Raw genomic sequence first — 27,601 nt, forward strand, 5'->3', positions numbered from 1 at the left:
ACATATAATACGGGACAATTACTTTGATTTCTTTTTTGAGAAGCCCCTACAGAATTAATTGACCAAAGAAGACCATTTATGATAATGATAGCTCAGATAAGTGAGGTGGGCATACATGTTTGAATTCTGGTGAATTCTGGATGTTTTTGTGAAAGAGAAGCCAGGGATATTCTCTGGTGGGTTGCTTATTGGCATTGAAGGAAATTATGGATCATGAATATTAAGTTGCAAGGCTACCTAGGATCATCAAAGGATTGATTGTAGACTGAGAAAAATGTAGATGGAGGGATCCCTGGGTAGCTCAGTTGGTTGAGTGTCTGACTCTGGCTCAGCTCGTGATCTTGCAGTTTGTGAGTTCGAGCCCCACGTTGGTCTCTGTGCTGACAGCTCAGATCCTGGAACCTGCTTCGGATTCTGTGTCTCCCTCTCTCTCTGCCACTCCCTCACATGTGCTCTCTTGCTCTCTTTCCTCTCTCAAAAATAAACATTAAAAAAAAAAAGTAGATGGAGTAGAAGACCAAGACTGAGATCAGGGATATTTATTGAGGGCTCAAGGAAAAGTGGAGAACAGCATAGAAGACTAATGTAAATAGTAAAGATAGTAAAGAGAAAGTGGTGACCTGGAAACCAAGAGCAGAAAAGAACTATCATATCAGCAATAGTTATCAAGGGTTTTAAATGAAACTCGTCATCAACCCTGGTTCAGTCAGGGAAGTAGAATCACTATGAGTAATGCAGAATGAGGAATTGATTGTGCACTTGCAGGAGGAGGTAAGGTAATAAGATACAAAAAGGGGATTTAAATGATCAGGGAAAAATGACTCAGCAGACCTCCGGAAGCACTGGTATGATGGACACTTTGCAGTTTGCAGCGACAGATCTAGGAAAACTCGAAACTCCAGCTGTCAGAGTGAAACTGCAATGGATAGTTGCTAGAGAAATCTGGAAGGCCATCGCCCCTGCATTTGGTGGCAGGCTTGACTTGCAGTTGGTTAGCTGAGCTGGTAGTTGTGAAGAAGAACTGCAAGGAAGGAGGGTGGAAGAGAGGGAGGGCATGAATGGTACTACGTGTGTATTTCTTAGCACAGTTTGTTGCTACGGTTTTCACACAGTAAGCAGTGATTTTTAAATTCTGCCTTCTCGGTCTTGTGAACATTTCCCTTTGGCCAAATCTAACTCCAAACCATAAAGGGAAAGAGATTCCAGAACATGTGGTTAGAGCTTAGCTTTGTTGACACAGGAAGAAACCACCACAGTCCCCCACTTTACACGTTAAGAACCATATACACCGGATTAAATTATATTTAATTTTAACAGAAATATATCATCAAGATATTGTATCAGCCTAACCTAATACAGCTATCCCTCCTGCAGGTAAAATTGGACTCTCCTACTCTCCAGAAGGAGATACAAAGTCCACATAGCACAATATCTGGATTTAGATAATGTTCTGTTACTTTTTTAGCTAAGCTGTATTTCCCCCCATGATATACATGAATTTATTTACTGAGGTCTAAGTTTATTATATTAATATATTACATATAGTAAATATTAGGAGACTAGAAGATGGGGAAAGAGAAAATGAGTAATCAAGTAATTTGATATCAATGTAAGAAATACTCATAATTATGTTGGTTTTTATTTCCAATGTGTATGTGGTCACATGGTCATAGCTGTGATTTATATTTTCCTCTTTCCCGAGGCATTCCATTCTCCCTTTGCCCTTAGGAAGAACATTGCTCTGTTTCCTTGCCTCATGGGGTGACCCAGGCCTTTATTCCTAAAGAGTGTGTCAATTAATAATCTGGCCTATACTGAAAAACAATATTTTTATTCATTATATTTTACCATAGAACGTGGAAGAATTAAGAGGTATCTCAAAGGATATCCTGCTTTCTTTTCCGCCTCATGGTCATAATGCGTTACCCATGGGAACTAACACCTCCAGCCCGACAATGCCCACTGTTGCAGGAAAAGGAAGCAAAAATTGTGTAGTGGGTAATAGTGGATGAAAATGAAGGTTCCACTCTCATAGTACTTTCCATTTCCAAGTCGTCAAAAGCCATAGAGCTTTAGGCAAATGAGGCAAAATCTTGCCATTCTTCTGGTGTCCATGATGACTTCACCCAGTTCACACTTAGAACCTGACATACTGGGGCTTTCTGGATTTGAATCTGGTTTGGGGTTTAGGAGCAGTGAGGATGGATGGGAATGGGTCCTCAGCAGAATCAGCGTGTCCCCAGAGGAAACTGTATAAGGCAGGACCTACAGATTTTTCAAGCAAAGAGAGGATGGTTTACTTCCTCTGGCAAAAGAAGCTGATGAGTAAAAATTTAGGGGTTTAGGATCTTCATCTTCACCTATATCTGCTTTCATGTTATCATCCCAAACTTGAGGGTCCCACTGCTCCCCAATAAATTAGTCAACTTTAAAATAAAAGATGGGGAAATATGAAAAATAGAACACTGTAATATTGAGAACTCAAAATACATCGTAATTTTGCTACCCATAGAATTAGATTGGGTTTGGTCTTAAGAAATTATTACTTCGTGGCCATAGGAGATAAAGCTGTTTTTCCTCTCTCTCTCTCTCTCTCTCTGCTCGGGGAAGGCTTAAAACCTTTGTAATTCCTTACTTATATCTTTAACTGAAAATGAAAAGGCATGAGTTGATAATTTTCCTTTTCAATGTTTTTAAGCACACTTAAAGCAAGCAGCCAACCAAAGACACTGTTTGCTCTAAATATTCAGTGGTAGCCTTTTTTGGTCACCCAAAGCCTTGATTCAGCAGCCACTTGATTACAGGTGTTTAGAGATACGAATTTGAGTAATTGGCATTACATGTTATAGATGATCCCATTGTTTGTTTGCCTGTGTCAAAAGGGTCCTTTATTCCTTAAGTTTAATCAGATCAGATAACGAATTCTACACTTTTGTCCTTGAGATCATTTTAACGGATATTCTCGTATGCCATAAAGTAATATTTCCAACTATATTTTGATAGATTTCTAATACATTTCACTTCACCAGTGATCCACCCAGGCATTGCCTCAAATGTATCTTGAGGCAAATAAAACTAATGTTTACATATGTTTATGTACATTATATATTTAATATTTTACGTAATGTGTATGTATTATATTTTATAAACACACGTACATTTGCATTTTGAAGTTTTAGAACTGGACGACATTGATATACTCAATTTTAATTTTTTCAGAAGGCAAATAAAGATACACTATTCAGTTAACTTCAGTTTTCATATAGTTTTATTTAAAAACATTTAAAAATACTGTATGAAATATGTCCAAGACCATAATGTAGAAAATATAAAATAGAGTACTCTGCTAATGTGCACAGTGATTATTTTGGCATATTTCCTTCCAATAATTTTGAGATATTACACATATTTTTCATTCATTTAGATTACTTGAGCAGCACTATTTACAATTATCTTTTTTTTTAAATGGTTTCTACCATAAGCGTGAGCATTATTACACATTTCTAACAGGGTTTTTGTTTTTTTGATATAGATTTATGCTATTGCATCAAATAGATGTACAATACTTGATTTAACCATTCCCTTACTGTTAGTTAATTCTATAATACCAAGACTGGTGCTGTTGTTTTTTTTTTTTGTTTTTTTGTTTTTTGTTTTTTGTTTTTTTTTGCCAGTACTCTTTTGAGGGCAATCATCAGCAAACAACTTAAACTTGCTGAAGCCAAAACAATTTTTTTTTGGCTGAGCTAGCTAAGAACATGTGATGTAGTCGCTCCTGATTGAGCAACTTGAACATCATATTTAATCACTGGTGACATTCTTAAAATAAAACAGGATAAAATGGACAAGTGTGCAATCAAAACTCCCATTTTGATTAAAAAAAAAAAAAAAGAGCCAGCATCCAGGGATCACTTGTCCAAATCTCATCACCTATCCTGGAGAGCAGTAGGTATTAGCCTTTTCCTGGCAGTGGAATGAGTTCCATGCCCAGCCAATCTGGTTCTCCTTTCCAGAAAGTTCTCTGGTTGCTTCCACTGCATGGTAACATCTGAAGGGCCTTACAGGGGCCTCTTTCTGGAAAATGCTCATCTTTATTGCTCATGTCCTGAGAGTGTGGATTTGGGAGCCCAAAGGTAGGTAGAGCTGTGCCAGGTCTGACAGGTTTCTTCAGAGTCTCTCAGGAAAAACACTTCCCTTAAAAGATGAGCCAAATGCCAACTTTCTTGCCTGTGGTCAAATTCCAAAGGCAAAGAAGATCAAGGAATCAAAATTCATTCGTCAGGGAATGGCCTGGGAATTCCCATCTCTTACAGAAAATCTTTGGCCCTCATCCTCAGCTAATGGTTTCAGTCTCGTTCTGAACAAATTGCGAAGATGGAGAACAAAAGAGCTCTTGCCCAAAAGTTGTAGCTCCAGTGGATATTGTCTGACCATGGGAGCAATGCCTGCCTCTGTCTGAATGAGAGGGTCTGACAGACAGGTGCTTGCAGGAGGAACCTGAGGGTGGGGATAACCACCCAAGCCTTCATATTACTTAGAGCTTTGCTTCTCTTTCTATGATTTTGCTGAAAAAACAACCCTCAAAACCGAAAAGAGCTCTGCTAAGCCTGTGAAGGTCCAGATTATTTCTCTCTCATTCAGGTTGGACTTTTGCATTTAGGAAGAAAGAGTTTCCAACAAAGTGGAGTTTCCTTTCCTTCATGCTTCTAGACAGGCCTGTTTCCAGTGCAGTAGAAATGAGACTTGAACGAAGGAATAAGCTTACGAAAAACTATTTTTTTTCTTTTTCCAGACTTTGTAATTCATGGTTTGAGTCCCATACTATAGAATACATTTCAAATAGCTGCTTTGCATCTCTAGCCAATTCTACATGTTAGAGTTTAAGCTTTACCATGACTCCTCTCTTACCTTGTTTCCTGGGCTCTCAGCCCATCTTTTACCTCAGCTACATTTTAGCAAACACTTTGTGCAGGTGTAAGATGACAGCACCTGATAGGCAACTCACCTCCTGTTTCTCACTTTTGGCATGGAGCTCACCGCACAACACCATCTTGCAGTCACGCTTGTGAAACCTGGAAGCATTAAGGGAGTTCACATACTCTAGAGAAGTCTCTTGACCAGTGGGGATGAGAGCTGGGGCCCTTCTTTGATTCCTTGAACAGGCCATTTTGGGCACATATCCCTCAATGTTTCTCACTAGGTCCTGGGTGGCTAGAGCCCACATTGACCACCGTCATGACCAACTTTAGACAGCACCTTTGTGTTGATTTTCCCTCTTTCCCAGATCCCTATTCTGATTCTGAGATCACGTCTCAAAATACTCTACCTGCCCTCAAATACCTGTCCCAGGCTCTTCTTTCTGGAGAAGAACTCAGGCTAAGTCACCTCCACTTTCACAGGCAATTATGATTATATTGGAAATTTTGCTAGTGGCATGCCCCAGGATGCATCAGGCATTGTTGAATTCACAGCTCGAAATAGTTCCGTGAGCGTTTCAGCTCCATGTTTCTCCTCAAAGTTCTTTGATTCAGGTAGGCAATTTCTGCACACTGGCAAGATTAGCACCAACAATTCCCGGTTCATATCTTGTACTCTAAGGGAAACTGACTAGAAAAAAAAAAACATGCTGTTTTTCCAAGGGTTTTACCAAAAATCCCAGTTGTGTCCAGTTGGCCTGGCTTACATCATGTCACAGTCTAAATCAGTCAGTGGGCAAAGCATGGCCGGCTTTGATCCCAGGAGCAATTGAGGGAGGGGGCAGAGGTGTGTTTCACAAAGGAAAGATCAATTGACCATTCCAGGATGGTAACAGCTACGTAATGAGCACTGTTTCTTTTATCTTCCTCCTCTTTTTGCTCTCTCTCTGCTGGTTTAGCAGTACATATTTTCGGAAAGGATTTCATTACTATACTGTAAATTGACTTCTTTATTATACTTTTCCTGATCTTATATAGGACAAAGGAGTATTTTTTTAAGTCATAAAATTACATATGTCAAAATAATTAAAACATAGGAGAAAAACAAACAAAAATGTAGAAAATTACAATGAAAGCAGGAGTTAGAATAGAAACCCTAACTCCTATTAGTGGGCCTATATAAATTTGATTTTAAGCTTTCTAGTGGTTGCCATGATCAAGCAAACACAAGTAGGAAAATTTGTGCTTTCACAAAAGCAAAACACTTGTTTAGAAAAGCATTGGTAAGATATTACTCTTACCAATACCAGGAATTCCTTCATTGGGCTGCACCAAGGAAACCCTGTACTGTTAACAACATACACGTTCAGCCACTTTATTATAGTAAATACATTGGAGTGCTTTATAAAATTGGTCCTTGTAACGCCCTGCAGTATAAGCTCAGGGAATTACACTGAAATAAAATGTGAAATGGTTTTATGGATGCCAATATACTAAAAACTGGGTATGGGGTTCTCTAATAGCTTGACTTGATTCAGAAACAAAATGTCAAATAGGGAGAGTAGCTTTTCCCATTATGGTGCAATGGGCATTGGTCCCTACTGGCCATCCACTAAAACAAGACAAAAGATCCATGGTCATAAAAACTTGGGAAACATTGGATATTATCTTAGAATTTAAAACATCATACTGGTTTATTAAATATTTGGAGAAAAATTACAATAAATGTTTTCTTCATTCTCATTTCATTTACTGATGTATTTATTTATTCAACACATAAACCTTCTCTGTTCGAGAATAGATGCTAAATGTTAAGGAATGTGATGGTGAACAGGTCCAAATACAGTAGCTGTTCTCATGAAGTAGGCAGTCTAGTGGAAGATGTTGATGTCAATGATCACATTTAAGGAATTAAAAATTCTAACCAATGTAAGTGTTTTAAAAAGAATAACCTAGCACTGGAATCTGCCACAACTCTTGTAAATGTTTTATATATACTAATTCACTTAATCCTCCCAATAACCCTGTGAATTAGTTACTACCATGATACTCAATTTATGGGTAAGGAAACTAAAGGTAGAGAAAACAAAGTCACACAGTTACTAAATAAAAGCGCTAGAAGTCAAACATAGGTCCAGAGTCTGCTGTTTTGCCCCTCTGTCATAGACAGTGGTTTTACACACAATTTAAAAAAAGGCGGGGCTGGGGGTGCAGCTGGGAGAGGCGCCTGGGTGACTCAGTCAGTTAAGCACCAACTCCTGATTTGGGATCAAGTCAATATCCCAGGGCTGTCGAGTTGAGCCCTGCATGCTGAGCATGGAGATGGCTTAAGATTTTCTCTCTCCCGCCTTCCCCTCTCTCTCCCCAGCTCACACCATCTCTCCATCTCTCTCTCAAGTGAATATTTTAAAAAGTTGAGGGAAGGGCATGAAGAGATGGAACTATCCTTATTTTCAGATTGTATAATGTGGAAAAATAGAGATGCATGTAATTACTGTCTCTCCAAGCAGAATGTCATTTGGTTAAAACATTAACACCTGCCACGGTACTAGCCCCACCCCTGCAAAGTCCCCTGGATGAGTTCTCCCACAAGGCAGCCTGCCCTGCTTTACCACTCAGTTTACACCATCATTCAGAAATTAGATAGGTGCCCAGGGTTAGGTTCTTTCTCCCTTCCTTGAAGTCAGAGTCCTCTTGCCAGTGGTTTCTTCTGCCAGTGATTTGTTTATGCCCAAATGAGTAATAAAGCTTGGAATTTTTCATTATTGGCTTGGTAGTGTGTTTTGACATTCTACTACTATAAATAGAAACAGAAGACCAAGCAATGAATTGGGTCACAAGGTAATATGATTAACAAATTACCTCCTGGCTCCAATAAAGGAAATCAGAAACATCTCAAATAGTAGTAAGTGGTGTTCCATTCTACTATCAATAATCAACAAGAAAGTAAGCTTAGATTGGTAAGATACCAAAATACCAAAACAAAATAGCAAATCAAAATACTCCTCTCTATCCTCCTTAAAATAACTCTATAGAGTACCTAGGAATTACCTGTAAACAATTTAGAAGACTGTTAAAAAGTAGGTCATAACACCTGGGTTGAGAGAACTTATTTTTTTTAAACAATACTTATTCGTTCATTCATTCATTTGTAATGCCATATAAGTATATGGTAAAACTATTTTTACTTTTTTTAATATATGAAATTTATTGTCAAATTGGTGTCCATACAACACCCAGTGTTCTTCCCAAAAGATGCCCTCTTCAATGCCCATCATCTACCTTCCCCTCCCTCCCACCCCCCCATCAACCCTCATAAAACTATTTTTATTGTTAAATATAATTTATTGTCAAATTGGTTTCTATACAACACTTAGTACTCATCCCAGCAGGGGTGCCCTCCTCCATGCTCATCACCAACTTTCCCCTCTCTGCCCCACCACCACCCCCCCATCAACCCTCAGTGTGTTGTCAGTATTTAAGTGTCTTATATTTGCCTCCCTCCCTCTCTGTAATTTTTTCCCCTTCCCCTCCCCTGTGGTCTTCTGTTAAGTTTCTAAGGATCCACATATGAGTGAAAACATATGGTACTTGTCTTTGCCTGACTTATTTCACTTAGCATAATACCCTCCAGTTCCATCCCTGTTGCTGCAAATGGCAGCATTTCATTCTTTCTCATTGCCAGGCAGTATTCCATTGTATATATAAACCACATCTTCTTTATCCATTCATCAGTTGATGGACATTTAGGTTTTTTCCATAATTTGGTTATTGTTGAAAGTGCTGCTATAAACCTTAGGGTACATGGGCCCCTATGCATCAGCACTCCTGTATCCCTTGGGTAAATTCCTAGCAGTGCTATTGCTGGGCCATAGGGTAGTTAATTTTTTGAGGAACCTCCATACTCTTCTCCAGAGTGGCTGCACCAGTTTTCATTCCCATCAAAAGTGCATGAGTATTCTCATTAAGAGAGAACTTACTACTGAATGAGATGTCTTACCGTAAACATGTTAGTTTGCAAATGTACCTATGATTGAAAATATTCAAAACAATTTTAATGAAAAACAAGATTTTAACGCACTTTTTCAAAAATTCTATTTATTTATTTTGAGGGGGTAGCAGCAGAGTGGGGCAGAGAGAGAAAATCCCAAGCTCTGTGTGTCAGCACAGAACCTGATGTGGGGCTCGAACCCACAAACAATGAGATCATGACCTGAGCCAAAATCAGACACTTAGCTGATGAGCCACTTAAGTGCTCCAGAAAAGCAAGGTTTTAGAGAGACATGAGAAAACTATACTAAACATTTGTATAAGACAACAGAAGTCAGTGATTAACTCAAATGGTTTTTAAAAGAGAAAAACCATGGAGGCTTCATGCAACTGTATATTAAACTGTGTCATAGAGCCATCATCATGGAAACTGCGGTGTTGACATAGCAGAAAGATATGCCAACAGAGTCCTGGACACATAGATATTGGACATAAGATTAAGGAGCCACGAAACTTCAGGGGAGAAAAGATGGATTATTTAGTAGATGGCACCAGGAAACTTGGATCATTTTTGTGGAGAAAAGTAGTGAGACTACCTACATTACATACAAAGGTAAATTTTAGATGGAACAAAAACCAGAATACAAAAAGTAAACTGTAAAATCTAGGCCGAAAGGCTAAGCAAAAAAATAGGAATATTAAAGGTAGATATAAATCTATCAAATTTCAGGTTTCTTTGTTGCTGAAGAAAATTAGAGACCGGGAAAAAACATAGGCGATGCCTAAAATGAAGCATTGATAGCTGGGAAATACAAGAATTTCTTCAAATCAAAAGGACAACTCTGGAAGCCAAGTAAAAATGGACAAAAGACAAAGGTTGACAGTGACATTAAGGCTGGCAAGTGCTGTGTTATATTGCTGAACTTACTGATTTAAACTGAAACAGTAGCAGGATTCCGTAAGATTAGACTTAGAACCCAGAAAAACCCCAGGTGTTTGAAATGTGTATGCAAATGTCATGCAAATGTGTATGAAATTGAAACCTGTGCTCCTGTGCACCACTGGTAGACGTTTAGTCTGTTGCAGATGCTGTAGGCATCTGACGTATTTAGAGAAAGTATGCATGTTGATGATGAATATACTTCTTCACCAATCATTCCACTCTGTTGTATATGCCTTGTTATTTATTCACTGACACCCACTGCATACTTGATTGTGTGTGTGTGTGTTTTTTAATGAAGTGGGGGAGTTGGAGGTAACCAAGGAGTTCGGCCCAAGACAACTAGATAATGAAAAGTGTGATGGGTATTCACCATATCATAGTGCGAAGCATTTGGAAGCATTGAATTTGACAGGCATATACAACCCCAAAGGATTGTGAAGCACTGCTGAGTGAAAATGGGAGCAACATTTCTTAGTGCCAGATTTGTTTCAAAGAAAAATAGAGATAGAAAAAAAAGAACTGTTAATAGTCCTTGTCGATAGGTACTTATCCACGGTCATAAATCAAAATGAATGCAGCCACCCATGGAAGAACAGAAGGAAACAGAAGCGGGAATCACGACTCAAAGAGTAACAAGCATGAATAATGAAATAAAACGAAACAAGAATGGGTGATTGTCCTGGTTATTACTGCTATGTAACACATCCTCTCCAAATTTAGTGATGTAAAACAACCAGAAAGTAAGCCTAGAATGATCAGATACTGATCAAAATAGCAAAACATCCCCCCCCCCAAAAAAAAAAAACTCTATAGACTGTCTAGGAATCACCTGTAAACAATTTAGAAGACCATGCACCTTCCACTTGGTTCTCTTGGTTAAAAGGTAGATCATAATACAAGAATTAAACAAATGGAAAGAGATAAAATATTCTTGAATGAGATGTCTAATTGTAAAGATGTTAATGCTCAAATTTATCTGTGACTTCAAAATAATCCTAAAAGAACTCAAGCAGTATATTGGAGAAACATGAGAAAACTATTCTATTTATCTATTTATTTGCTCACAGATTTGAGTGTTAGGAATCCAGAAAGGCTACAGTATGTCCAAAGATTCAGCTAAGAAGATTTAAAGGACTGGGGACATAAACATCTGGAGCTGGATGATTTATTTCCAAGATGATGTCTTCACTCACGAGTTTGGAATCGAAGATGAGATGACTTAATGCCTGGCCCAAGTTTATTCATCAAACAACTCTGACACATGGCCTCTCTAGGTGGCTGAAGCTTCTCCCAGCCTGATGGCTAAGTTCTGAGGGGGAGTGTCCAAGAGTGGCTGCCCCTGAATGGGTGTTCAAAGAGAACCAAGTGGAAGGTGCATGGTCTTGAATGGTCTAGCCCCAGAAATCACATAGTGTCAATTCTACTACACTTTGTTGGCTTAACAAGCCACAACCCCACCCTAATATGAGAGGTGGGGATATACACACATCTCTGAGTGGAAAAGTATCAAGAAAAGCATGTGGTTTTGGAGAGATTGTTGAGGTCATCTTTGGAAAATAAAATCTGTCACAATTGTGTACACAGAGATGATGATGATATTTCATGAACTATGTAATAGGTGAATCAACTCTGCCCTTCACATCTCCTCACAAAAGGAAGGAACGGAAAAAAAAATAGGAAGAAGAAATTTACGTAACGAAGAAAAAACCTGGAAGAGGAAAATGGAAGAAAGTGGAAGAGCAAAGGTTGTTTTAATCAGAGAGTTGATCAAATTTAAAATGGAAACAAGGGGCGCCTGGGTGGCGCAGTCGGTTAAGCGTCCGACTTCAGCCAGGTCACGATCTCGCGGTCCATGAGTTCGAGCCCCGCGTCAGGCTCTGGGCTGATGGCTCAGAGCCTGGAGCCTGTTTCCGATTCTGTGTCTCCCTCTCTCTCTGCCCCTCCCCCGTTCATGCTCTGTCTCTCTCTGTCCCAAAAATAAATAAACGTTGTAAAATGGAAACAAAATTAGGTTACATGAAGAATGTTGGTCCTCATTCTTAGAGAAACTAGGCAGTTGAAGGTTGTTAAAAATGCCGTGACTGAATATATGTTCTGACAAGACTCCTCTCCCTGTAGTGTGACAAGTGAATAAGAGGAAGATGATGGTAGGTTACAGGAAGACCAATTAGTGGAATATTAACATAATCAGGGGGAAAGATAAAGGTTGCCTGAAATAAAATCGAAATGGTGAAAATGAAAAGATGTACACGTGTTCAGGACAAAAGTATCAATAGAATGTGGGGGAGAGAAAAAAGTATCACAAAAGTAAGAAAAGTATCAAAAGTAAGAAGAAAAGTATCAAATTGGATGTGGGAGAGGAAGAAGTAAGAATCATCAAGGATAACTTTTAAACTGAGCAACTCTTATGGGAGAGTTAACCAGTTAGAGGTACTTAATAAATTCAGGCTCCATCATGAATTTTGAATATGTAGAATTCATAGTGGAGGTCTCAGATGAGGTAACATTTTGGAGACCTTTGTATAAAAGTAGCTTGCTGTGAGTGTGGGAAAGTTAAATTAAAGTTCAATTAAATCAATATTTCTTAAAATATTTGGTTATGTTTTCCCTTTTTAATGTACCATCTATAAAATCATATGTACAAATAGGTACAGCGTTGTCTTAAAAGAAGTGGATGGATAAATACTCTTCAGGAAACTTACTACAGATAGTTTATTTTGGCCCTTTTTTCCCCCAAGTTTTATTTCATTTTTGAGAGATAGAGACAGTGCAAGTGGGGAAGGGCCAGTGGGACAAGGAGACAGAGAATCCCATGCAGGCTCTGCACTGTCAGCATGGAGTCAGATGCAGGGTTCAAACTTAAGAAACTGTGAAATCACGACCTGAACTGAAATCAAGTTGGACGCTTAACTGACTGAGCCGCACAGGCACCCCTATTGTGGGCTATCTTCTAAATGGTTGGCGAAGGCACTTTATTGAAAATTGAAAAACATGACAGGTACTTAAAAGAGAATTAACAAGCAGGGGCTGGTAAATTTGGGTCACTTTTTTTTTTAACGTTTTTTATTTATTTTTGAGACAGAGACAGAGCATGAACGGGGGAGGGGCAGAGAGGGAGGGAGACACAGAATCGGAAGCAGGCTCCAGGCTGTGAGCCATCAGCCCAGAGCCCGACTCAGGGCTCGAACTCACAGACCACGAGATTGTGACCTGAGCTGAAGTCGGACGCTTAACTGACTGAGCCACCCAGGCGCCCCTGGGTCACTTTTAACAAATCAACCTGGGAGGAAGAGTAACATTGTCTTGAGAAAATGGAGCTACTTGATAGTAATGATATTTGTACCTAAAACTGAAGACTTACTATTTAGCATTTTACACGGATTAAGGCATATGTTTATAACATTCCTGAGTGAAGTTGTAGTATTATTGTCACTTTAAACATTAGTAAATGAACATAGAGAAATTATATTCTTTACAAAAGATGACTTGTAAGTGAAGAAGCTAGGATATACATTTAGGTGAGTCCTGTCCATATCAAAGACAACACGAGATCTTCATGAAAGAAAAACATGCAAGTATTCATGAGAAACACTATCTAGTATTTTCTTTGCATTCAAAAAAGACATGTAATAGGATTTAGCAACATTTGAAAAATCTGAAAACTGAGAAGTCTAATCACTTTGGATTAGCGATATCTTTTTTAAATCAAGTAGAGTATTTTAGGTGATTTTTTTCCCCCTCTCTTATCTGGAATGAGGTATGGAGGATTGGCAGATTGCTAATTATTTGTCTATGACATAATGAATAATATCTGAGTGAAAAATATCTAGACATGAGACTTGGGATGTGCTTCTTAATTAATTTTTGGCAGAAATGGAGCTTCTCATCTGTCTTTTGGCCAAGAGTGCTAAGATTGGGTAGGACATCGTTATATATCAGAATGCCTTATTTTGAGCCTATTTCTTGAAAGAGAATTTTGTGAAGACTTGCGTATTAGCAAAAGGGAGCATGAAATCTTTAAGGTAATGTTAAGAAAAAAAAAATCAAAATAATTTTTCATTATTTTAATGAACAGGTCAACAAGTTAGAAGCCTTACAATAAACCGTGAATTTGCCTTGGACATAGCCTTCAACAGAAGTACAGTTAAAGTTTTGATTTTCACTCTTTTATTCAGTAGGAGGAATCTAAAACAATGGATAAAATAAAATATAGGGTCATAAATCTCAGAATCATATTCCATGAATATATTTTCCTTGCCAAACAAAATCTGCCAATCTATATTAAAACATTAAGTTTTAGATGGTTTTGAAAATTATAGTGAGTAAATATAACCATAACCATAGTGTGTTACCTGATTGCTAATCTTTATATTTAAATTATACCCTGGACATATGTTTTAACTCAAAACTTTTCTATCTTTTCTTCTGTATCTTTTAAGATGGAAATAATTCTGTTTCAGTAGTGAGGCTTCTCAGGATCACTTTGCAGATAATCTTAATTTGTAAATCTGTCTGAATATCTAGGTCCTACCTTGTTCCAGTGATCAAATACTTGCCTTAAAACTCCTTTTCCAGAGCACCTGGGTGGCTCAGTCAGTGGAGTGTCTGACTCTTGATTTCAGCTCAGGTCATGATCCAAGGGTGGTGGGATGGAAACCTGTGTGGGGCTCCATGATGAGTGTGAAGGCTGCTTGAGATTTTCTGCCTCCCTCCCTATCTCCCTCCTTCCTTCTCTCTTTCTCTCTCTCTCCCCCCCTCCCCCTCCCCTCCCTCTCCCCCTCTGATCCTTTCCCCTGCTTGTCCTCTCTCTATAATAATAATAATAATAATAATAATCAAGCCTCCAAAACAACAAACAACTCCCTTTCCTAGGCTTCATGCTCGTTTTATTATCAGTCCTTGCCTCTATCACCTCCTTGACTTGGCACACTGGTTCCTCTGAAATGTGAACCTCATCCTATCCATATCAGTATTCTGTGGAACCTTACAAATTTGTCCTCAAAATTCTATCACATCATTGAGATCTTGTTACCTGCTATTAGGTCCATTGATGGTGGTCACCCCTTGTCTGGGTCTCCAAAGTGTTCTGATACTCCTTCAAGTTTCCCTGATCACCTGTTGACAATCCAGTTGTCTCTGGATGAATTTCCACCTAATATTGCCAGTTAGTATTCTATCCAAATTCAGGCTCTGTATGCCTTGCTGGACTGTCTGTGGTATAACAGAATCACAGACATGAGTTCAATGCTTCATTCTGATACTTAACAGGTGTTTGACTTAGGCAAATTACTTACCCTCACTGAGTACTATTTTCTTCATTTAAAAATGAAGATATAAATAAATTTATAATCTGATATTGGATCTAGAGAGTTGATTATAGAGAGAAGGAAATTATGTAGATGAGTGTGCTACATGAATTGAATATTGAATCTATAGACTACCACTGTACTAAGCTCTTTATAGGAATGGTTATGATCTAGCGATGCCCATGATTTCTATTGAAGTGCCTTGCTAATAACTACTAACTACTGTGATCTACCTTATACTAATATTGTAAGAAATAGAGATGAAGCACTTGGCCTAGCCCCAGCATTTGTCAATTCCACCTTGACTTGTAGCTGAGTTTAACACAGGTAGGATTCCCATTTTGGTGTATCTCATATTAAAGTCCAGTTTCTCTTAGGGTTGTTCAAATGAACAAGGCACATGCTGTCTGTAGTATTATCACTAGCTAATAATGCTGTTCCTGTGCTGCACCTGTGTCGTCTTTATATCCCATTGGATTCCTTTCTATTTCCTACTCCCAAATTTGCATATTCACCAAAACACTACAATGAGTATATTTAAAATATTATTATGTCTTGGGGGTGTTAAAATTAACATTATTTTGGGCCACCTGGATGGCTTAGTCTGTTGAGTGTCCAACTGTTGGTTTTGGCTCAGGTCATGATTTCACACTTGGTGGATTTATTGGAGTCCTGCATGGGGCTCTGTGCTGTCAGCATGGAACCTGCTTGGGATCCTCTCTCTCAAAATGAGTAAATAAACTTAAAAAAATGAATATTATTTTGACATGACATAAAAGTAATGTGAACTGTATAATTAAACAAATTACATGAATGAACAGTGAATTTAACTTTTGAACAACATGAATTGGGACTGTATATATGTTGATTTCTTTTAACAATACAGCACAGTACTATAAATGTATTTTCTTGAGAATTCATTAACATTTTCTTTAGCATTATTGTTAGAATACTGTATGTAATACATATAACATATACAATATATGTTGTTGACTGCTTATATCAGTAAGGCTTCTGATCAACAGTAGGCTATTAACAATTCATTTTGGGGGGAGACAAAAGTTATACATGGATATTTGATTGCAAATAGGGGTCAATGCTCTTAAGCCCCATGTTGTTAAAGGGTCAACAACTGTATTTGTATGAGCTACATGACTTTCCATAAGATATCTATTACAGGGACTAAATTTTGCTGCAGTTAATACAAAGAATGTCTTTTAAATGGCTTTTTGAAAGTAATTATTTGTGTGTAGTCCTCAGGACAATTTGAAATATCATTTACTGACAACACAAGTCGATCATTTTGAAACTTAATTTTACCACTACTACACATACATGAAAATAGTTGACTTAAATTCTTTTTAAATGAGTGCTGGTGTCATGAACTGTGAAGTGTCTGAGCATTTACCATGTTTGAAAAGCTATTAAGTTAGTAAGTCATAATTTAATAGATACTGGCAGAAGACACAAGACTCCTAGACCAGAGACAAAGAAATGTGTTGCTCATAATACGGCCGGCAACAGCAGCTTATTTGTGTTAGTGTCTCTTGCTCTCACATCGCTTATGAGTGATACAAATGGGCCCAGGTAGATGCTTCACATGCTGTAGTTTTGCATCACAGCTGAGGAGTCCCAAGATTAGGGAAACTGAATCTTTTATAATAGACTATAAACCTCCCTGAACTTAGTGTTGGATGGAGAGACGTTATCTTTATTATGTTTCAAAATACAAATGAAACAAACAGACAAACCCTCTCTGCTCAAGAGAGCAGAGCTCTCTTCCTCTTTTAAGCTTGCCCGTAGTACAAACATCCTTGAAAAGATAGCCCGGAACACAGGCTATCACTGCTTCTGATTGTAAAATGTATAGAAATATAGGAGACCTGCATAGAATTGTATCCCAACAGTTGGTCAAATGGAACATTTTTTTGGATATGATTCTGTTCCCTTTTGAGTAAAATTCAGCAGTTCTAGTTGGTAATACCCCAGAGGAAGAAATCTAGTCATCTTGGTTTTGGGGATAACCCATGGCTAGTCTTCTGTATCCTCACTAACTTTATCTACTATTCTGAACAAGTAATTCTAGAAAATTTAATTCTATTTTGACATCTTGATGATCCATTACTATTACTGGTGGTTATGCTACATGATGAAATCTGTGGTGATGGAAATAGCAGGAATACTTTAAGGTAGAATCTGTCGAAAAAGACAAATGTCAATTTTTGTAGTTAAGACCCTTAGCATTAGTTTGTTCATTCAACCTATATGTCTGTTATATATGTAAGATACGTCCAGCATGATTATACATATGTTGAGAACACTGTAGTTAATGAAACAAAAAAGTTTCTACCTTATGAATTTATAATCTAGTGGCAGAAAAAAAATAAATATTACCATCTTTGACATCCAAAGAAACAACAAATGATACAGTTCACTATCATATATACTCCCTCTTTCCTCTTTTCTGTTTCTTTTCTCCATAATCATTGATAGTGTGTGTGTGTTTATCTAATATATAAAACTTACTTTGCTAATCATTAATTTCTTCCTGCTAGAATGTATGATGCATGAGGGCAGGGATTTTAGTTTTATTCAATGCTATCCACACAAGGTACAAAACGTTTCTGACCTAGGAGGAGATCAAATATTTGTGGAATACGTACTTAAGTGGAAAAATAAAATAGACTTTCAGGGAACAAAGGCATCCAGAGGAAATCTTCCCAAAGACAAGTGAATTAGAGGAAGAAGAAAATGAGAGTGGCCATTTGATAATAGATGTGACATAACACATATTACCAGAAAAACAAAACAAAACAAAACAAAACAAAACAAAACAAAAACTTTAGTGAAACTTCATTGGGAGCTATAATTTCTCTAACATTGAATATATAAGTAGGGAACTGTAGTTTATTACTTTTAATGGAGCTATGTTTATATCTTTCACTCTGGTTTGGCCTGGGTGGAAAAAAATACTTTCACATATATAAGTGTTCCTGGAACTTCTTTTGGACAGAAAACAGATCTAAAATCTAGCCAGGCATATAAAACAAGACATTTTCTTTCTTTTTCTTTTTTTAAAAAGTGTATTTATTTGAGAGAGAATGAAAGAGCACTTGTGCACATGTGAGCGGGGAAGGGACAGAGAGAAAGGGGGAATCAAAGGTGTGAAGTGGATTTTGTGCTGACAACAGAAAATCTGATGTGGGCCTTGAACTCACGAACCATGAGATCATGACCTGAGCCAAAGTCTGATGCTTACCAGACTGAGCCACCCAGGTACTCCAGGGAAATGACATTTTCTAAAAATACATCCTGAGGTACAGAGACCAGGTCAATCCCTGCATATTTAGTTTGAAATCTCAATGGGAGGCAATTAACATAAAGGTGTATGAGAGGGTAATTCTGTAAACATATTTCATTAAGACTTTTCTATGCCAAGAGTGGTTTTTAGGCTAATTCTACATGAAGGATTTAGGTTTTTAGCTTTTCTCTTACATATACCGGTTGGCATGAAATAGAAGAACTTGAGCTAAAACACATTTTGCCACGTTACTAAAAAGTTGATCTTAACTGGGGCCTTAGGATTGAAAGGGGCTGTGAAAACATTCTTCCTTGTAATGTATGCCTTCAGAAATAATATTCTAGAGATCTGCAAAATAGGACAGAAGAGGTGAACTTTGTGACATTTCTGTAAATTGCCAGATCCTGTGTAAAGCAGAAGTTTCAGGAAGTTGTCTATTTTATGTATTTTCATTTTTTATGTTTATTTTTGAGAGAGCACAAGTGGGGGAGGGGCAGGGACAAAGGGAGAGAGAGAATCCCAACGAAGTTCTGCACTCAGCATGGGAGCCTGACACGGGGCTTGATTTCATGACCAGGTGATAATGACCTGAGTTGAAATCAACAGTCACTGCTTAATCAACTGAGCCACCCAGGTGCCCCTATTTCATTTTTAAATGATAGTATGTTGCTCTCTCCATCTGCAATAAATGTCTTTGATACTGCTTTTGCTTAAGGAGAAAAACAACTTCTCATTCTGTTTTATCTTTGATTTCAAGAATTTTAATTCAGAATAATCATTTTTAAAAATCTTGTTCATGTTTTGTCAGTATCTTAAAATATTCATTAGGCAGCAACAGGGATGAAGTACAAAATGGAAAGGAATAAACTGAAGAAAAATCTTTATTCATAAGCAGAGAGTCTTTACAAGATGACACTAAGAATTTCTCAAACTCTAGGGATTAAATCAAATAATTTCTGGGTGGAATAGGTTTTGACTTAGTAATAACAGCACCCATCGTAGAAACACCATTTTTAAACACCTAAGGTTTCTAAATGTTTTTATGCAATATTTTAATTTTATTTTTAATATTTATTTATTTTGAGAGAGAGAGAGACACCATGTGCGAGCAGGGGGAAGGACAGAAGGAGGGGAAGAAAGAGAATCCCAAGCAGGCACCGTCCTGTCAGTGGAAAGCCCAAACTGGGTTTTGATCCCAAAAACCATGAGATCATGATTTGAGCTGAAATCAAGAGTCAGATGCTTAACCAACTGAGCCACCCAGGCACCCCTATTTTAATCTACCAAAAAAGAGGGGGCCATGTATTAATATTAGGAAGGCATAGCAACTCATGACCTTATGGGACTTCTTCTCCCTATAATTTTAATCACTTTAATTCATAATGAAAAAAAAAAAAACTGTGATTCCAATGTAGCTCAATTTATAAATGAGGTGAAACAACTTATATTACTTTTAGTAAGTTATACAAAGAAATTGCTGGTAGAGCAAAAAAGTGTATAAGCCAATCAATATATTTTGCGATCTATTTCTAACGAAAGGAAGATTCAGCCACCATTGTAAAAATGGCCTTGCAGACTCCTCTTTTATTCATTAGAAGATCGTGTCCTCTGATAGCCATCATAGTTTTTTTTGTCCAGTTGCTAACACTTCTTTGTGGAATTCTTGCTTCTTACAGTATTTATCTGATGGTTAAAAAAAATCTTTATTTTGGTGACACTCTGATAGGAACATACACGTCGTACGAGAGATGGTGGATTCTTAAGAGGATGCTGCTTGATGCTATACGTGTTTCCTATTTATATCAGGACTCCCAAGGCAGGCACAATGAGCAACTCCCTGAGAACCATAGCTAATTGTGCCCTCCATTACTGCGCAGATTTGCCTATGTAATTATTACCCTCGAATTGATGTATACGATTCTCCTCTATATTTTGGGCTAATGTTTGGAAGTGAGGATGGGTCCAATGGAGAACAAAGAATAATAGACTTTGGAAACGTTAAATCCTGAACCTCTGCTCTTGCTTAACAGAACTGAAAAAGTAAGTCTTGGAGTGGTGGAAAATGAAAGCGCTGCCCCACCACAGCAGTGATCAGAATACCCACTACCATTCTGGGGACTCCTTACAAAAGGCCTATTGTGGACATGATAGGTCACATAGAGTCCTTGAGCCGGAACTACGTTATCACCATTTTCTAGATGGAATAGTACACAGGCATTGATTTAGCTTGACTTCCTTTCTCATATTTGAAGCTGAAAACATACAGACTTCAGATGACAATTCAGTGAATCCCAGCTTGGGGACTGGTGGGAAGAACACTTCACCCCAACTTGTTCAGAGGTCATGGCCACCTTGAACTTGGGCTATTTTAAAGTCCCATATACCACAAGTCTGCCCAGAGTTTGCCAGAGATAATTACATCTAATTTTATATGATTTTATGTTTTTATCCCATTCCCCTTTTCAGCAAAGTTATTTTATGCGTTCATAATACAGCTAGGTTTTTGGGTTTGTTTACTTGTTTTTGCCATGGCCTTCATTCTTTTCTGGGATCTCCTGACTTCTTATAAGTGACTTTTTATTAATTTGCGTGGGTTAAGGTTTATTTTTTGTCTTACAAGGTTCTTTGCATTTTGAAAATGCGTGATGGTATGTATGTACCATTACAGTATCCCACAGAAGAGCTTCATAACCCTAAACCTGTCCTCTGCTTCACCTTTTTGTCTTGTCTTGCCATGAATACCTGCAACCCCTGATCTGTTTACAGCATCTGTAGTTTTGCCTTTTCTAGAATGTCATACGATTAGAACCATATAGTATGTAGCCTTCTCACATTGTCTTCTTTCTCTTAGTAATATGTATTTAAGGTTCCTCCATGTCTTGTTGGGATTTGATAGTTCATCTATTTTTATTATGGAATAATATTCCATTGTCTGGTGTACCACAAGTTTATCTCTTCATTCTGGGTTGGCTCCAATTTGGGGTGACTATGAATAGAGCTGCTGTAAACATCCCTGTACAAGTTTTTACATAAATGTAAGCTTTCAACTCAATTGGCTAAGAACCTAGGAGCAGAATTGCTGCATCATATAGGAAGGACTAATTTTGCTTTGTGAAAAAATGGCCAGGGATGCCTGGGTGGCTCATTCGGTTGGGCATCTGGCTCTTGATTGTGGCTCAGGTCATGATCTCATAGTTCATGGGTTTGAGCCCTGTGTCAGTCTCTGCACTGGTATCGTGGAGGCTGCTTGGGATTCTCTCTCTCCCTCTTTACCACTCTCTCATGCACTCACTCTCTCTCTCTCAAAATAAATAAATAAACGTGAAAAAAAATGGCCACATTATCTTCCAAAGTGGCTGCACCATTTTCCCTTGCCATCTTGAATGAGAGTTGCTGGTGCTCCCCAAGTTCATAAGCATTTGGTATTGTCAGCTTTTCGGCTTTTAGTGCTTCTAATGTGTGTGTCCCTTAATTTGCATTTCCCTAGTGATGTTGAGTATGTTTTCCTCTGTTTCTTTGCAATCCACCTATCCTGTTTAGACAGGTTCTGTTCTGATCTCTTGTCCTCTTTTCAACTGGGTTGTTTGCTGTTTTATTGTTGAATTTCATGAGCTGTAACCTTCCATACCACAAATGTCCCCCTAAGCACTACTTTCACTATATCCCACATATTTTGATGAGTTGTATTTTCTCTTAGACTTAGTTCAAAATACTCGTTGATTTCTAGAGACTTCTTTGACCCATGTGTTCATTAGAATCATATTGTTTAATCTCTAAGCATGGTAGGATTTTTCTCGCTATATTTCTGTTCGTGAGTTCTGCCTCTATTCCTTATTGTTTTACTTCTTTGAAGTTTGTTGAGGTGTGTTTGATGGCTGAGAAAATGATTTAAATTAGTGAGTTTTTGATTTGAGCTTGAGAAGAAAGTATTCTGCTCTGTTGGTTGAAGTATTCTATAAACGTCAGTCAGATCCATTTGGTTGATGATTCCTTACAAGACAACTTTGTCCTTCGAATTTTCTGCCTCCTTGACCTGTTGCTTTTTTTATACTAAAAGGATTGTAAGCACCAATGTAGTTATCTAACATTTTTGTCTCCTAAATTTCAAATTTTTATGACAATTTTGGAATGTACATCTGCCTTCTTCTGCCCCCCCCCCTCAAAAAATGAAATATTTTGTAGGGCAAGTTATATGCTAAAGACGTATTTCCAGCAACCATCCTGGAATCACAGGAGAAAGTGAGCGTTCAATTCCCAGAAATTTGAAAAGCTGGGAATCTCTGCTTATAAGATCTCCTTGTCACAGCAATCATTATTCTGTTGGAATTGCTTAAGTTTGTGTCCCTATGACCCTCTGTGGAGGCGTGATTCTTCTGCTGTAACTACGTGGCACACAGTGTCACTGAGAGGGGTTAGCCCATGGGAATTAAGGATACAGACTCTAAAGTCAGACTAACTGGATTTGAACTCCATTGCATACAAGCCATGTGACCTTGGAAATCTTGTTTAGCCTCTGCGTGCTGCAGTATAAAATGAATGCTAGGTAGTGTCTAACACTTGGGGGTCACATTTGGTTGCTGAGGGGATTAAATAGGTTAATGTAAGTAAAGTTGTTACAATGGTACTTGAAACTGAGGAAACACTATCTGTCTAGGTAGCTAGAAGCCATTCTCAATTCCTTTTCCACTTGGTGTGTTCACTGCAAAGTTTGGAAATCCAAAAGTTCATCCTCAGCCTTGCTTGCTTTTATGGGTGTCCATTGATCACAGAAGGCTGCAAGAAATGACTGGCTTTCTTGATTGAAGGATAGTTGGGATTCATACTGCCCTTCCACACTGCTCTTCGGTCAACTTACAAAGCTGACACATTGGCCGGAGCTGTACCAAGGCAACCTCAAGACACTAACTCAAATGTGGCCCTGAAGTCAGCCCCGGAGTGGCAAATTCTTACCTCTGAAATAAGATAACTAAGTTGCAACTTGTCAGAGACCTAGCCAGTTCAATACTAAAATATATACTAGCACAACTATTCCAAATAATTGCTTTCTAAAATGCTTAGCTAGAGTTTACTGTGCTACATGTTTTATACGTGGTATTTTTGATTCTTACAGAACCCATTGGGAAGGGTACGATTTTGCCGTTTTAAAGAGGAAACTGAGATTTAGGGAGATTACCAAATTCGTGCAATTGCTAAGGAGAGGAGTAAGGATTTGAAACAAAGTTTTCCCGATTTTACCAAGTTCTTAGCAATTAAACTATTCATCTGCCCTGTAGATGCAACTTACATGCAGGGAGGGAGAGCGTTTGAAATTATTTTCATAAAATTAAATAGAAAACAAGTTAGCAATTAAAGGAAAAGGAGACATTGTGCTTAAGTTATTTATAAAGGTATCTAAACTGACCAGATGGATGCTTTTACTCAGTTTTCAAATTCTCTTTGCCCATCACAGAATAGGAAAGTGCTGCCTGACTTAGATGCTGTGCATTCAGTCTTCAATGGTAGAAGCCGATGATTTGTGTCTGAAAGCATTTTGTGTAGCATTTGTGAATGGGTTAGTGGTTGAAATCCACTTCCTAATTGTCATGTGTCCACCCACTGCTATTGTTACTGTCTTCGTGGTCATTCCAAGGTCTGGTATGCTACAAAGAGGCACTACTTTTTTTCTAGCTTGGTATTTACCTATTCAGCAAAATCAGGATAGATAGAGAGTAATTTATTGCAACAAAATCTGTTTCCGTCACTTTTCATGTTAAATATGCTACTCTACTTTGTGAATAGGCTCATAGGACTGTAAATTCTTACCTTTAAAGGCTACAGCCTTTCTCAAAGTATTCTGAAACTTGAAGAGGTCTGTAAACATTTATGTAGGAATCATAACCGCAACCCAAAATAAACAAACATAGGAAACCATTAGGGTGGCTGGTGAAGTTTAAAACAATAATAAATATGCTCACATTGCTACTAGGAGATAAAATAATAACAAAACTGACTACACAATTAAACATGTTTCTCCACATGGTTATTTATTTTTCCTTCAGAAGTAAATTTAACTCTTTTATTGTTGAAATAGCTACATGTTTTTGAAAGAAAAAAAAATAGAAGACATCGCAAAAATGAAAATGGTAATGTGTACAGATGTTATGCATACGCTGTGATCTTGGGTAATACAGACCACAATAATGATTTCTATCAGTATGGTTTTGTTTCTTTTGCAGATTTATGCATTGATGTATTCTAAACAGAAATCCTCATAAAAATGCAAAAGGAATGCAAATTTCCTCTCATTTGTTGTACATTGATCTCATTTCTTGTACTCATTCATCCTACAATTCCTTCCCTGGCCTTTGCTCTTAAAGAGGATGAGGGAACTGCAAAGCCATCATCAAAACTCATGTTTTCCATGGAAAGGTTGACAATTGAGGACAAAAAAATGAATTAGGACAGTTGAGAAGTATAACACGTGACGACGGAAGAATGAAACAAATACCAGCTGTGGAGTTTGACGGAAGAGGAAGTTCAATGGTAGAATGGAGGCAGAGAATGAGAGGTGATTATGGAGAGCAGGTAAAATTTGAAATGGATTTGAACTCTGACTAGACTTTGGTGGGGAAAAAGCACTTCCAGGTTTTGGGGAATCAACTTGCTCACTTCTGAAATGTCCTTCTTCCTGATGCTTTGGACCCGTTCCTACTTCAGCGGCTATAGCCATGCAGAGAAGACTTACCACATCAGGCCTGAGGCCCTTATCTGGAAGCCCTACTTGGAGGTTTGGCCCTTGGCTGGTGTCTGGAAGTTCGGTCTTTGACATGTTTAATAGACCAATAAGGTTGTTGTATTGGACTAGGGCACTCGACACCTGTTTGCTTCTGGGAGTATGGAGTATCATTAGTTATGGTTTATTGTTGTGCCTATGTGACCATCTTCCAATATAAACCTTACACCCTGAATCTCAAACAGGTTTCCTAGGCAGACACATTGTTCAGTGAAAAGACACAAGCCTTTCACTGCTGAAGGTAGGGCTCTCTTGGTGTGGCGTCTTTCCAGAGGGAGAGTGTAGGAAGGTTATACATGGAGACCTCTAGACTCTGCTGGTTTCCTTTTCCTTTAGTGCAGTCCTGCTGTGTATGCTGAATGTGTTGCAGTGAATACAAGTTCTGTGAGTCCCATGAGTGAATCACTGAGTGTATCGCTGAGTGTCTGCATGGTCCATATGTCCTCAGAACACCAGTCCGCCAGCACCCTTCATCTTTCACAACTTTTTCCTACCTAGAATGGACACCATATCGAATCATTTCAATGGAACTGATCGCTCTAAGTGACACCAGCATTCGGGGTTATGTCACTGCCCTACGGAAAGTCCTCCAGTGAGCTCTCATGATATCTGTTGTCTTCTGATTCTACCAATAATTGCCAAGGGTCATATATATGTCACCTTGATTACTAGGCCCTGGCCACACTGACCTCCTTTCAATTTCTTAAAAACACAAAACTCTCCCCTCCCCCTGCAATGTAGGTGGGTTTTTTTTGCTTATGCATTAACTCTTTCTGAAAGATTGTCCACCCACCTCTTCTCCCCAGCAAACATATTTGAAGGTGTAGATTGTTTTTATCCCTGAAGTCTTACTTTAAGTATCATTGTGTCATAAAGGACTTTTTTGACTAGCCAGTCTTAAATAGCACATTTTCCTTTTTGTTATTGGCTTGCATAACACTTGATGGATTCTCTTGTCATTTATCACAGTTTTTCACTATATCCGTATACATAATTTTCTTTTTAATCTTTTGCCTTTGTCATTAGTCTAAATTCTATGAAGACAGGGATGAGTCTAATTTGTTAATCAGGGTAACTTAATCCCTATTCCAGGAGCCCAGCACAGAGAAAGCACTTAATAGATAGCTACTGAATAAAATTTTAATATGAATATAGGAGCTAGATGTGGCCAGTATTCCAAGTTCAATTTTTTTAAGTGCTTATTATTCTGGAAATTTTGGGATTATATCAGCTTTACTCTTAGTAGAACAGAGTTTGTGCAATTTTCTGGGTACTCTTGGGTCAGAACTATGACACTTAAGGATTTTTTGTAGCGTAGATAAAATAGAGGAAAGCTATGTGTAAGCTAGAAGAATAACATTTCCTCTCTAGAAAAATGTGTGTGTGAGAATGTGTGGGGGAATTGAAGGGATCATTATGTAGTGTGCCCAGGTATGTCTAAGAAATTGGAGATTTCATCCAAATGCAAATTGGTTTCTAGGCTAAGTTCAGTGTGCCCCTAAAGAGATAACCAAATGATTTAATTCAAGAATTGATTCAAGTTTGTCATGATCTAAAAAAGCTTGAAAATCAATTGATCATAGTTATTTATGGTTGTGTGTAAAAATCTACCGAGTTCCATGCAATTCAGTTTTAACCACTGGCCCCAAACTGATTATGGGTAACTTCGCCTGAAGGTCATTTACCTCAAAGACAAGTTTCAGAAAAATCTTGTTTTACTAAAACTGACTCTAAGAAAAACTTTTGACTCTCCATTAATATTTGTACCCCAAATTTTAATAAAGTTTTTGGCGTAGACTCCTTGAGGTTATATTTTCCATTGATAGTAACTGTTACCAAAATCCTTCCAAATACATAAATGTATATAAACTGATCATACATATTTTCATAAAATGTTTTAATAGAAATAGCCTTATATGGCTCCAAAGTTGAGGAGTAAGTACCAGCAACCTTGACTCATTCCGCTGATTTTAGCTAAGGTAAGATAAGACACTGCATCAAGCCAATATTCAGGAAACTTTGTTTAAATACATTGTTTAAAATAGTTGGTTTTGCAAGGCATACCAACTCTATCAGACAATCTATCTTAAAAAAAATAGTTGTAAAAAGTTGGAAGCAAGTTGCGGCCCTTACTGAAGAAATGCTTTGAAAAGAATAATATTTACGTAGCATGCACCATACGTATATTATGTGATTCACTAGACACAAAGTGGGCACTAAAATACTTGCTGATTATTTAATTTATCCAACATAACAAAAAAAATATATTTTGCAAGGACAGAGAATGGTTTCCTTTCCTTTCTTTTTTTGAAGGAGTAAAGATAAATTGTCCATCTGTGTTTAACAGTAAGGAATATCGAATTATATCCCCAG

The sequence above is a fragment of the Prionailurus bengalensis genome, chromosome A2 (genome assembly GCF_016509475.1).
Source record: "Prionailurus bengalensis isolate Pbe53 chromosome A2, Fcat_Pben_1.1_paternal_pri, whole genome shotgun sequence".
NCBI classification, from domain to species: domain Eukaryota; kingdom Metazoa; phylum Chordata; class Mammalia; order Carnivora; family Felidae; genus Prionailurus; species Prionailurus bengalensis.